General features: G+C 39.5%; 1 long non-coding RNA gene across 1 annotated transcript in view; it reads right to left on the reverse strand.

Moving 5' to 3' along the window:
- LOC109388519 (uncharacterized) overlaps positions 1-2,623 on the reverse strand; it is a 21,576-nt gene extending 18,953 nt beyond the window's left edge. The window contains exon 1 of the long non-coding RNA XR_002125228.1: positions 2,544-2,623. This is a non-coding gene — a long non-coding RNA (uncharacterized LOC109388519). The remainder of the gene's footprint in view (positions 1-2,543) is intronic.
- Between the last annotated feature and the right edge of the window lie 8,900 nt (positions 2,624-11,523).

An 11,523-nucleotide genomic window follows, 5' to 3' on the forward strand; every position in this document is an offset into this window, starting at 1 on the left:
CCAACTTGGGCCAGTGAAGCAACGTCCTCCACAACTAGACTGAAGAACAAAACGACAGCAACTTGTCTGTTCCCCTTCCCCCAATTCCCCACCACTGTTCCCGTTTCCCCAATTCCCCAATAAAAATCTTTAAAAAAAAGAAAAAGAAAAAGAAAAGACCACCCTTTAGGTGCTGAGCGAGTCAAAAACCTATAATCGAAAGAAACCCAATACAAGAAGAATTGCTCCATGTTATTTGCATTAAGGAAAGAGATGCTTGCTTGCTTGCTTCTAAGGTGTTGAGGATTTACACAGAAGGTCCAAAGAGAACTAGGACTCTCAGATGGATTAGAAAGTCATCGGTCAAACGTGTCACTTTTAGCAGTGGTTCAGTAAGCAACACAGCTCTAGAATTCTGTTCAGAGCAGGCAACTGAGAGAGGGTAACAGGCAGATGGAAGGGGTTTATGTGCGCCAGACTTCCAGAGCGGAAGAAAATATTAGTCTAGATTGGGAACCACAGTAGGAGCTGGAAACAGATGAGCAACCTCACAGAAAAATTGAGGCAAGCAACAGTCAGGTGCTAGTTAAGAGAGCTCAGCAGAAAGTACATGGTAACAATAGGAAAAATGGAAATTGATGCTCAGTTGAATGGTCTGTGAGTCAGAGTTTTCCTCCCTCATTCAAGGTCAGATCATCTGAAAATGGAGACCCAGAGAGACACCAGACCTTAACTTTGAAGGGCAATAGAGTAAGAAGCAAGATAGTTCTTGACACAGGTCTATGTAATCTATGTTCCCAGCTATCTCAAAGCTCAATTTCCAGTAACCCTTTCCTCATGGAAATTTGCATTTCACCAAGTGTCGTATCTTTATCAGTTTTGATATAGATTTGAAATAATGAAATACAGTAGCCAGTTCTTGAAATGGCTTGTCCTCTCTGCCTGTCTCTGTTCAAGAGAGAGGGCAAACGGATGTGACTTCCCTAGCCCCCTGGGATTGGCCTCTCGTTGGCAGACAGAGAGCAGAACAGGATGTCATCGAGCCCTCTGAAAGCTTTTAAACGAAGGTCTCACGATTTCCTGCCTCCCTCCGAGTGTGTTGATGAATTCATTATGGATGGAGATATATTCAAAATCAGATTTAGCTATGCCTGATGGACTTAAGCTGACAATGCTTTCATCTCATCTACCTGGCAGCCATAGTTTGGAAGCTCTAGCTTGCATAAGACAAAAAGCTCATTACCCATGAAGAAATGGACAGTAAGTTTGCCTTCCAAGTCAGACTAGACCTTTGGATTGTTGTCCTGGTGGGGGATGGGAACTCATTCTCAGAACTGGGCTATGGAGGATTTTTGGTTTATTATCGTCATACCATACATTCTCTAGCAAGAAAGGGATTTGTCACATAAAAAAACATATTAATATTTAAAATTGGGAACAGTATTTGAAATTATATGAACTTTATTTCATGTACTTAGTAATGTTTATGAATTTTGGCATTCTGGTCATCTACTAAAAAAACCAATAAGATGTGTGGGTTTATTCGTTGTATTTTATGATGCAGCTTTTATGTGTAGTTTGCACATAAAATAAAAATTGTTTGTCACTATAAAAATGAACAATAGGTATAAGCAAGAGAAATAAAATAAAAATTCACCTGAAGTCTTACCCAAGCAATTTGTATCCATATAATTTTGATATCGGTCCTTTCAATTCTTTTTTCTATGCATTATAAACTAACATTATAAAACTGGGATTATTGAATATACACTTTTAAAAATAAAAAGATATATTGTTTTTTATAGCAACAGGTCTTCAATTCTTTTATCAACACATATTCTTGGAAAAGCTGGTCTTAAATATGCAAATATATATATATATATATATATGCATGCTGGCTTACCCACAAAATCTCAGTAGAACAAGAGTGAAGAAAATAAAAAAATAAAAAAAGCCACCAGGAATCTATAAGAACAAAAATAGCTGGAAAAGAGGCAAATACAACAAACTTTTGGAAGCTGGAGGCAGATGGATGACTGGTAACTGATTTTGCAAATGTTATACAAGAAAGTGGAATCCTAGGTTGGCAATGGGAAATCCCACATGGGCACAGAAATTTGTCAGGCCAGCTACCTCTGAACAGAAGTGAAGGTGAAACTAAAGCAATAGGCTTGTTCAAATTCTGTTATCTTCTCTACAACTACTCCCCCATTCTTAACCAGATAGCTGCCATTTCTTAATTGAGATTTATGCTCTGAAGAGGATAATTGGAGGCACTCTGCCCTAGAGAGGAGGAGGAACAGATATAGTTGGGGTATGTGCCAAAGTGAAAATGGAGAAATAAGTTTAGGTTTATGTAACGAAAGTTGAGAGTCCTGGCTTTCTTTCTTCTAGCAGGACCCAGTCTTAAACATTCTAGATAAGAGATTGAGAAATTATTTTCTAGAGAATCTAACCAGCCCATGAGAAAATATACAACCATATTTACAGCAGGGTTGTCCACAAAGAAAACAGCCCAGACAGATAATATAATCGTTAAACCACAGTAAACGAGCCCCACATACATTCATAGTTGACGATCAGCATTTTCATCTTCTGCTCTTCAAAGGGAGTGAGCAGGCAACCAAGGATTACCTGCCATCTAAGGAAATCCTATAAAATGAAAGACAGAAAAAAAGAGGTGATTTAGATGAAACAGGCTCTGCAGGTAAAGCATGCCTTTAACTTTTTTTATCTTGAAAAATATCAAACCTAAAGAAAAGCTGAATGAATAGTGCAATGAATATTTCACCATGTTTGTGCTTTCTCTCTTTCGTGTTCTTTCTCTCTCTCTCTCTCTCTCCCTCTCTCGCTAAATCAGGAAATTTTACTCCTAAATAATCCAGGATGTGTCTTCTAAAAATAAGGGCTTTCCCTATATACTGTCATTTTCACATCTAACAAAATTAATAACAATTATTATTTACCTTCCATATTATCGTACAAGTGACTTCTATCAATGCTTCATTTTTATTCCATGATGCAATCAGATTTCATGAATTGCATTTTGTTTTTGTGTCATTTTAGGCTCTTCACTATAGAACAGTCCCTGTCTTGTGTTTTTTATGACATTTAGTGTTTTGAGGAGCCCAAGTCAGTTATCTTATAGATAAAACATCCTATATTCTGGATTTGACAGACTATTTCATCATGATGTCATTTAACTTATTTCTCTATTTCTTGTATTTCCTAAAAAGAAGTCTACTCTATGTATGATGCTGTTTTTCTGTTTATGTTAGAAGAGCATATAAATTTATTGTAGATTGGCCCACTAATGAGAATAATTATGATGCTAAATTCCATTGCTTGGGTAAGGTGGTTAACCAGATCTAAGAGGAGAAATCTGAAGGAAAGTAGCTATAATTAACATGATTAGTATGACAAAAGGTTTTGCAACTATGAAATAAGAACACTTTGACAAACACTGAGGAATATTGAAAAAATCAGATAATATCTCTAAAAATAAGAGCATAGTAGCAGGTATTTCATAGAATAAATGGAAAATAAAATTGAGGTGATCATAGAAAGCAAAGGGGGAAAAAAAGTCTGAGTAAGAAAATAGAAAAAAATACAAGGAAGAGGAAGCGTTCAGGAGATTCAACATATGACTAAAAGCACTTCTAAACTGAGTGGGAAAAGAATGAAGGAGATAAAATTATTAGTAAAACAATTCAGGAAAATTTCCCTGACTTCAAAGATATGTTTCTAGATGGAAAATGTCACTAAGGACCCAGCATAATGCACATTGAGTTTTTTTCTCTATATTTGCTCTATTAACCCATCTTTTTACATCACGTGATGTTATTTATTATAGCAATATATGGTAATGCTTGGTAGGGTATGTCTCCCTTCATTCTTCTCATTGTTCATTTTTTCAAATTATTCTTATCCATTTAAATTTTATCTTGATACTTAATATTTTTGCAAAAAAAAAATACCCTCCCCCAGAGCCTATGTATATTTTGATTAGGATTACATAAATGTGTGCGTGTGTGTGTGTGTGTGTGTGTGTGTGTATAAACTTTACCTTTGGATGGTAAAGTTTCCCATTCAAAGTCATTTAATTTATTACATGCAATCAAGCCATCTTTTACATGCCCTCCTCCCATATTCCTCTCTGTGGGAAATGAGGCAGAGTGAAGGAGGGACACAGTCTATTAGATATTGAGTGAAAATCGATAAAAATGGAATAAGGAATTTACTCTATAGAAAGGTGGGCTATGACTCTTCAAAAATACAATGGAATCTTAACACTTGATTTTTATTAAGAAGAAACTTGAGGCTCATATATGTTCTTAAAAATTAGGCAAAATAAAATCAACATGAATAACGTGGGGCTCGACAGATTAACTATGTCTGTAATTTTGAGCATGTGTCCTAAGTTTATAAGTGTAGAAAACAGATGTGTTCAACCACACACAGTCCTAGAAGTTTCTAGGCTATATCATTATGACTGCCTGATAGACAAGAGCTAGGAGGAGCAACAACTGATCCCCAGGCTCCTTCAAGTCCAGACAGGTCTCTTTCTAAATCACTGTCACTATTCAGATCCAGAAAATCTAAAAAAGCAGAGAGAGAAAGAGAAAGAAAAAGTCAACAAAAATATTCAAGCTTTGGTATGAGAATGGAAAGACACCAACATGAAATACAGGAGAAATAATTATGAGAATATCATGTGCAACTTGTTGGAACATAAATAGTACTCTTTGAAAAACTCAGAGACTTCTATCACAGAGAAAGTCTTTGCCTGGATTCTCTGGATATAATAAAGGAGGTTGAAGGGAATAGAGCTGCCCTGTTATCTACCAAGAAGCATGAGATATAGAATAGAAATGGTTTACCTCAGCCAGTCTTCGATTTCCTCATAACCAGTACGAGGTTGAGAGTACAATTGAGAATCCTCATGTATCCCTGGGACCCACTCAAAGCCGTAAAATCAAAATAATTGTAAATATATATTTCTTTAAGAAATAAATGCAATAAGAGAGTCTTATGATCAATCTGAATTGAAACAGAGAACCAGGCAGATTTGGTTGGTTTCTATTTCCCTGTTTCTATATCCCTAGAATTAACAAGAACTAATAGATGATGATCAAAGATACGTATCTTACAACCCAAAGAGAAATTCCCATGATTAAGGGAGAGACCCCTACACACACACACACACACACACACACACACACACACACACACACACACAGAGAGAATTGGAACAACCTCCATTCCTCTGATCAACCTTCTTCATTATATAAGTACACAAGAAAGAAGCAAATGAGAGTCAAGTCTTCATGGTCCTTACGACAAATGTAGTGCTTGTGGTAAGACACAATCCTCTCATTTGCCAGTGGAACATAAGCATGGGGAGTGGGGTCTGTCCGCTTCCCAAAGAGGCTTCAAAGAGATCACTCATCAAGGCAGGAGACAAATACAAATACCATATGATCTCACTTATATGTGGAATCTGAAGAACAGAATAAACAAACAAACAAAAAACATTGGATGCCTACAGGCAGGTGATACTGCCTTCTCATTCTCCAGGTAGACCTATATCGGGCAACTATTTGCTGAACTGCCTTAGCAACTGGGCTGAGAAGGCACCTGGAGAGAGAGTGCAGTGTAAAGAGAGGGAGCAGCAGTGCATGGCCTGCTGGATCGCTCTTTGACCCATGAAGGATGTAGGATGTTTCTATGCTTCAAGTGGGCAGTGAGTAGCCATGTTGTAAACACAACCAAGATGACTGCCTGCCAGGTAAGAGAATGCCCAGAGCTAAGAGGGTATGGGATCTTCTGCCAGTAGTGGAATCTATGTGGAAGTCACGGTGAAACAGATCAAGCCAGATAAAGACCTCCCACATGACATGAGGGAATTATGCAGGGCTGCATGAGGGCTCCGCATGTAGACACCTGGCTCCCAGGACCATGACACAGCAGTCACCAGACAAACAGAGGGAGGACAACCATGGGAAACTATGTAAATGGCATCACCTTCCTCCATGATTCTGTCACATCCATCAGCGCCGGAGAAGTCAGGCACTGATACAGGAGGGTAAGCGGTGTCCCAAACCAGACCAAACCTTCAACTCTGCCTCTCCTGTCCTGTCCCCTCCTGAGGACTGAAGAGCAGTACATGCACCCTGCCTGCTCCAAGTCCCTCAGGCCAAGGCTGACGTGGCACTAGTGGCCGGGGAGGCAATATTTAAGCGGGCGTGTGCAAGGTGCTTTTAACAGAATGCATACTAATTGAAAGTGACAGGAAAGCTATGGAAGCTGCCAATGGCGTCGTCACGGACAGGAAGGAGGGATATTTGTTCGAAAAAGTTTGAAAAACAACAATGAGGAAACAGAAAACTTCTTCATTTTATTATCCCTGCTCAATCTCCTGGTTGCACGCATATTACAGTTAGGGGTGACTTTGCTACCACGTGTGAATAAGATACCAATTCCAGGTTCCCCAGTTACACAGACATATTTAGGACACACAAAGATGGTTCAAAATAAGATGCATCTATAAAACTTGGGGAGGGCCGGCCGAGTGGCGCGATGGTTAAGAACTCGCTTGGGATGCCAGAGGGCCCCGGTTCGGATCCCACATATGAGGGCCAGTGACACTGCCCTCCACAGCTAAGATGCTGAACAACAGCTCAACCTGGAGCTGGGCTGCCATGAGTCGCCGGCGACGGCGTGGGCTGCAGTCCCTGTGGCAGTGGATTGCCATGGGCTACCGTGTGTGGCCAGCAGCCAGCGTGAGCGGCCAGCAGCCGCAGTGAGCGGCCGTCCAGAAGCCGGCGACTGATCTGCCTCGCCAGAGAAGAGCGCAATGATGGTGCCAACTTGGGCCAGGGAAGCAACGTCCTCCACAACTAGACTGAAGAACAAAACGACAGCAACTTGTCTGTTCCCCTTTCCCCAATTCCCCAGCACTGTTCCCATCCCCCCAATTTCCCAATAAAAATCTTAAAAAAAAAAAAAAACTTGGGGAATTTATCTGTAGCTCAAAATAATGTTGGGGGTTGGTTTACGTGCAGTTCTGAAAAATTGAATTAGATTTAGAATGTAATGTTTTCATCAAGTATTTGGTAAAAAAACAATAACTCTAATGGGCTACAAAAGCATTTATATGGAAAGTTTTAGACATTTTAGAGAGTTTTTGCTATTCTAATTCTCACAAAAGCAGATAAGGTTGATGAAGCTATTTAAAAAAACAAACAAACAAAGCAATCATTAGGCAAAGTCACTAGAAATATTATGTAACTTAATTACAGAAAGTCAGGGTCCCATTGAAGCCGGAATTAACCTGCCCCCTACCTCCCACCTGGAGAATTACATTTTAGGGAAAACATGCACAGGCTGGGTCTCCTCAGAGGAGAGTGACCAGGGTGATGAACGTTCTGGAAACCATGCTGCATGTGGAACCGATGACAAAAAAAAATATGGATTTATCTTCGGATCATAGTAGGGCAGTTGTTAAGTGCCTTCCATTTCCATTTATTTGAAGGATTGTCAAATAGCAGAACGACTATTCCTATCCTTTGGTGCTCCTAAGAGCAAGAACATATGGAAGTGACAGTGAACAAAGCTTCTCTACATCTGAAAAAAGAGGCTGTCAGTGATAGTGTCGGGTAGAACAAACCTTCCTCATCTCGTGGTGGTGGTGAGGTGCCGAGTCTGTCATGGAGTTTTCCAGCAGAGACTCAATGAGCATATGTCAGCGATGCAGCCGTGGGACTCTGTGGCAGGACCACATAACATAATTTCCCCCCCACCGTTTAAGCTCTTCTAGCTGGGCGAATAATCAAATTAACGTAAGGCAGATTAACAGGACAACATATCCGAAATGTATTACGGATGCCCATTTGGGGGTGCCGTAAGAAGTGAGACCTGAGGAGGCACGGGGAAGGTGAGGTTTCTATGCTGTCTGGAGCTTAGGGGAAAGGGGGTTGTGGTTTGGGGGTCCAAAGGGCAGGAGGGCAATTCACCTGGGGATGGAAAAGCAAATGTTTGGTAGACAAATGTTTGCTGGGCCATCCTTAACAATGGGACACAGAGAAGGCTTGGAACAAAGGGGCATTCTGGTGCCTCCCTGTCTGCCTCAACCGTTTACACTGACCTATCTGTGATGACATCTCCATTCCTGGAGCAGGTCCTCTATTTATATTCCTTTTAGGCAGTTAGGGGGAAGGTCAAACCTTTTTCCTGAGCCTTTTGTTCCTTAATGACTAACTTAAAGTCAATATCCCAAAATCAATATTTTGGGATGCCAAACTCTACTTCCCTTCGCTTTCTGCACCAGGTGAGATGATCTAGTGAATAATCCCAAGGCATCCTCCCAGCTGTAAACTCTGTGCTCCTAATTGGGCCATATACACGTGGCCTCATTTCATCTGTCTCTTTCAGAAATGTGAAAATAAATCTTTATGAAAAATAAATAGGGTTTTTCCAAAGTTAAAATGTGAAACTAGAACACAGCAATTGTGATGGCACTGATCACTCGGTAGTTTGGGCTTTTCCGCATTCCTTCCTTCCTTCCTTCCTTCCTTCCTTCCTTCCTTCCTTCCTTCCTTCCTTCCTTAACTGATCTGGAAATTTCCAGGATTCTATAATTACATCCACAAATGTCACATTTTATTACCCTGCAAAATAATGTCATTATTTATCTTTGTGCATAAATATTTGGAATAGAATTAGTACAATGGCATGTTTTGACTTTTCAGTGATCGTGTATTTTCTTATCTTTACGTGCATCTGATTCTAAGGACAGGTCTAGTTCATTTCCCCAGCCTAGCATCTGGGATTCCTTAGTGCAACCAGTTTGGTGGAATACATTTCAAACCAGCTTTCTCAGTGTACGTTTTCTCTATTTAGTATGTAAAAAAATCTACAGATGCCTCAAAACATTTCATTCATGCCTAAATTGGCAGGAATTTTCGCCTTCCCTTTGGCAAATATCCTTCTCGCCGGGGTTTGTGCAGCACTAACGCCAAGCTCCCTCTGCGTGGTTAGCTTGTGTTTGTGCAACAAGCTTATCATCCACGACGAACACATGGCTTTTAGACACAGGAATTAATCAGTGCTGGAGAGACACGCTCCTGGCATAGGCTGGGAGCTGCCTGCTTGCATAAGCCTGCATTTGGTATGAATTATACAAAGCAGGAGCAGGGCTGCCGAGTGCAGCATCCCAGCCTTCTCTGTCAGCCTCAAACTTTGCAGACAATGTCTGTGTGTGTGTGTGTGTGTGGGGGGAATATTCAGAAACATGGGTGGGTAGTTAAAAGTGGGTTAGTAATACACCTATTTGGCAGGGCTAATGTGAGAATCAAATGGAATATTACATATAAAAACACTTTAATAATGCATGTCCTGCCTTTTTAAAAGAGGCAGGACTATAAAAGCAGTTTATAGTGACACATCAAATAGGACAAGATACCATAAATTTGAAATAGATGAGGAAAAAAAAGCAGCACAGAGAAAGGGACGGCAACCGAGAATGAGGCTAACATAAGCCCTAGGTCCTTGCTGGCTTTTTTCAACCAATTGGAATTAGGAATTTGATCAGTTAACACACCGAAGGACATCTGATCAGGTCCTTAGCGCCCAATGAACTTATGATGAAATTGCTCAAGAGAAGCACAGTTATGCCTTAGATTATTGTCGTAAGATGTTTCTTCTGTGGGTCTTCCAAAATAGCACTCTCTCTGTTATAGCAAAAACATACCCTCCTCAACATTTTCACAGCGTGATTGTGCCACGCTGTGATAATGTCCAAAGCAATGCTGGTAGGGCCAGTGGGGCATACCAGGCTTGCAGGTCTCTGCTGGTTGGTCTGCATACAGACTAGAGGTGCCAAGAGAAAATAAACCGATCCCTGTGAAACCCACTTTGTAAATGGCAAACCAGTATGGCAATGCAAAGTATAGTAATTTTCATTATTGTTAAGTCTTCGAAAGACAGGTGTTTAACTTGAGACCATGCAGAAATAGGAAATCGAAAATACTGACACAATAAGGAAGGCTACAGGGAATCTTATTTTTCTTTTGTTTTTCTTTTGATGGGAAACAATTTTCCCCCCAAATAAGTATGATTCTTTCGCATTAGAATTTAAGTTGGGAGAGCAATCACTGATTTACAAACAACCTCTAAGGTAATGACTCAGAACTTGTGGATGTCTTGCCTGTTACAGGCAGATAATTTATTCATGCAACAGAAACAGAAAATGGAAAATCTAAAATATTGAATACTTTAAAATGCTAATTTTATATTCGAGTGTAGGTATCTGTGATATTTTAGAAAGCACCAGTAATTCAAATGAAATACAGATATTTTATTGGAATGACCTAAAAACAGACCTCTGCCACCAGGGATCCCTGTTATGAATTTTTATGAGAATGGCCTTTATGGCAACGACATTAATGCAAGGTACATCTATTTCACTTGAGTGTCCCCTCTGTAAAGATATTATTCATCTTATTCTCATACTTACTAGCATCAGAGGGAAAGGTTTTGCTTGTTTTTTTGCTTTTAGTTTCTTGTTTTAGTTTGAAATTATTTTTTTCTTGGTTATTGAATAGGAAGAGAAGAAACAAATGTTTCTTATTTATTTACTAAGTGTTTTTAGGTTTTTGCTGAACTAGGCACTAGGTATAAAACACAATTTCTGCCATCATGGAAAATAATGACAATAATAAAAATAATAACATTTGGTGCGTTTACCCAGCCAAGCACTGTACCAAGTTCTTTATTTGCAGTACCTAATTTTATCATCATGGCAGGCTTATGAAACAGTCAATATTATCGTTTCCATTTAACAGATGAAAAAATAATGCACAGAGAGGTTAACTGACTTTTTCAAGGTCACAAAGCTACTTATCTGCAAAGATGACAACAATACAGGTATATTTTGTTTCTGGAGTCCAGGCCTCTAAACTATGTCAATATAGAGGCTTATAGCTTCCTGGTAGAAACTCAGAAATAAACAGGCACAGTTTAGCAAGTATAGTTAAACACAAAGAAACTTGATTTATGGTATTTTGAGGGAGGACACTTTGAGTACCATAAAAAAGAAAAAAAAAGACTTTGTGGGGAAATTTAAGCTGAGATCCAAAGAACATGCAAGACTTATTCAGGAGAAGGGGGCCATGGGGAAAGAAGAGAGGGTATTTCAGGTAACGCAAAGGGCCTATCTCTGCCTGCCTATGGGCTAGATCTAAACTCAGCATAAGAGACAGTGGAGAAAGCAATGTAAAAAAGAAATAAGTTCAACAACTCACTGTCTGCAAAGAACTGTAATACATTGTCAACACCATCATTGAAAACAAAACAGAAGTCCATTAGTGAGACAAATAAGAGGACGTTTGGATATACTGAGATCTAGGGATATGTATTATATTTAATTATTCTTCTCCTCTATGGCGTATATTATACATTTCTTTATTCTCCTTAGAACTGAAAGTGCCTTCAAGGACTTTCTCACCTCTACCAGCTTATCCTTCTGCTTTATTTAGTAGTCTT

Source organism: Hipposideros armiger, unplaced genomic scaffold, assembly GCF_001890085.2.
Source record: "Hipposideros armiger isolate ML-2016 unplaced genomic scaffold, ASM189008v1 scaffold_201, whole genome shotgun sequence".
Taxonomy (NCBI): Eukaryota; Metazoa; Chordata; class Mammalia; order Chiroptera; family Hipposideridae; genus Hipposideros; species Hipposideros armiger.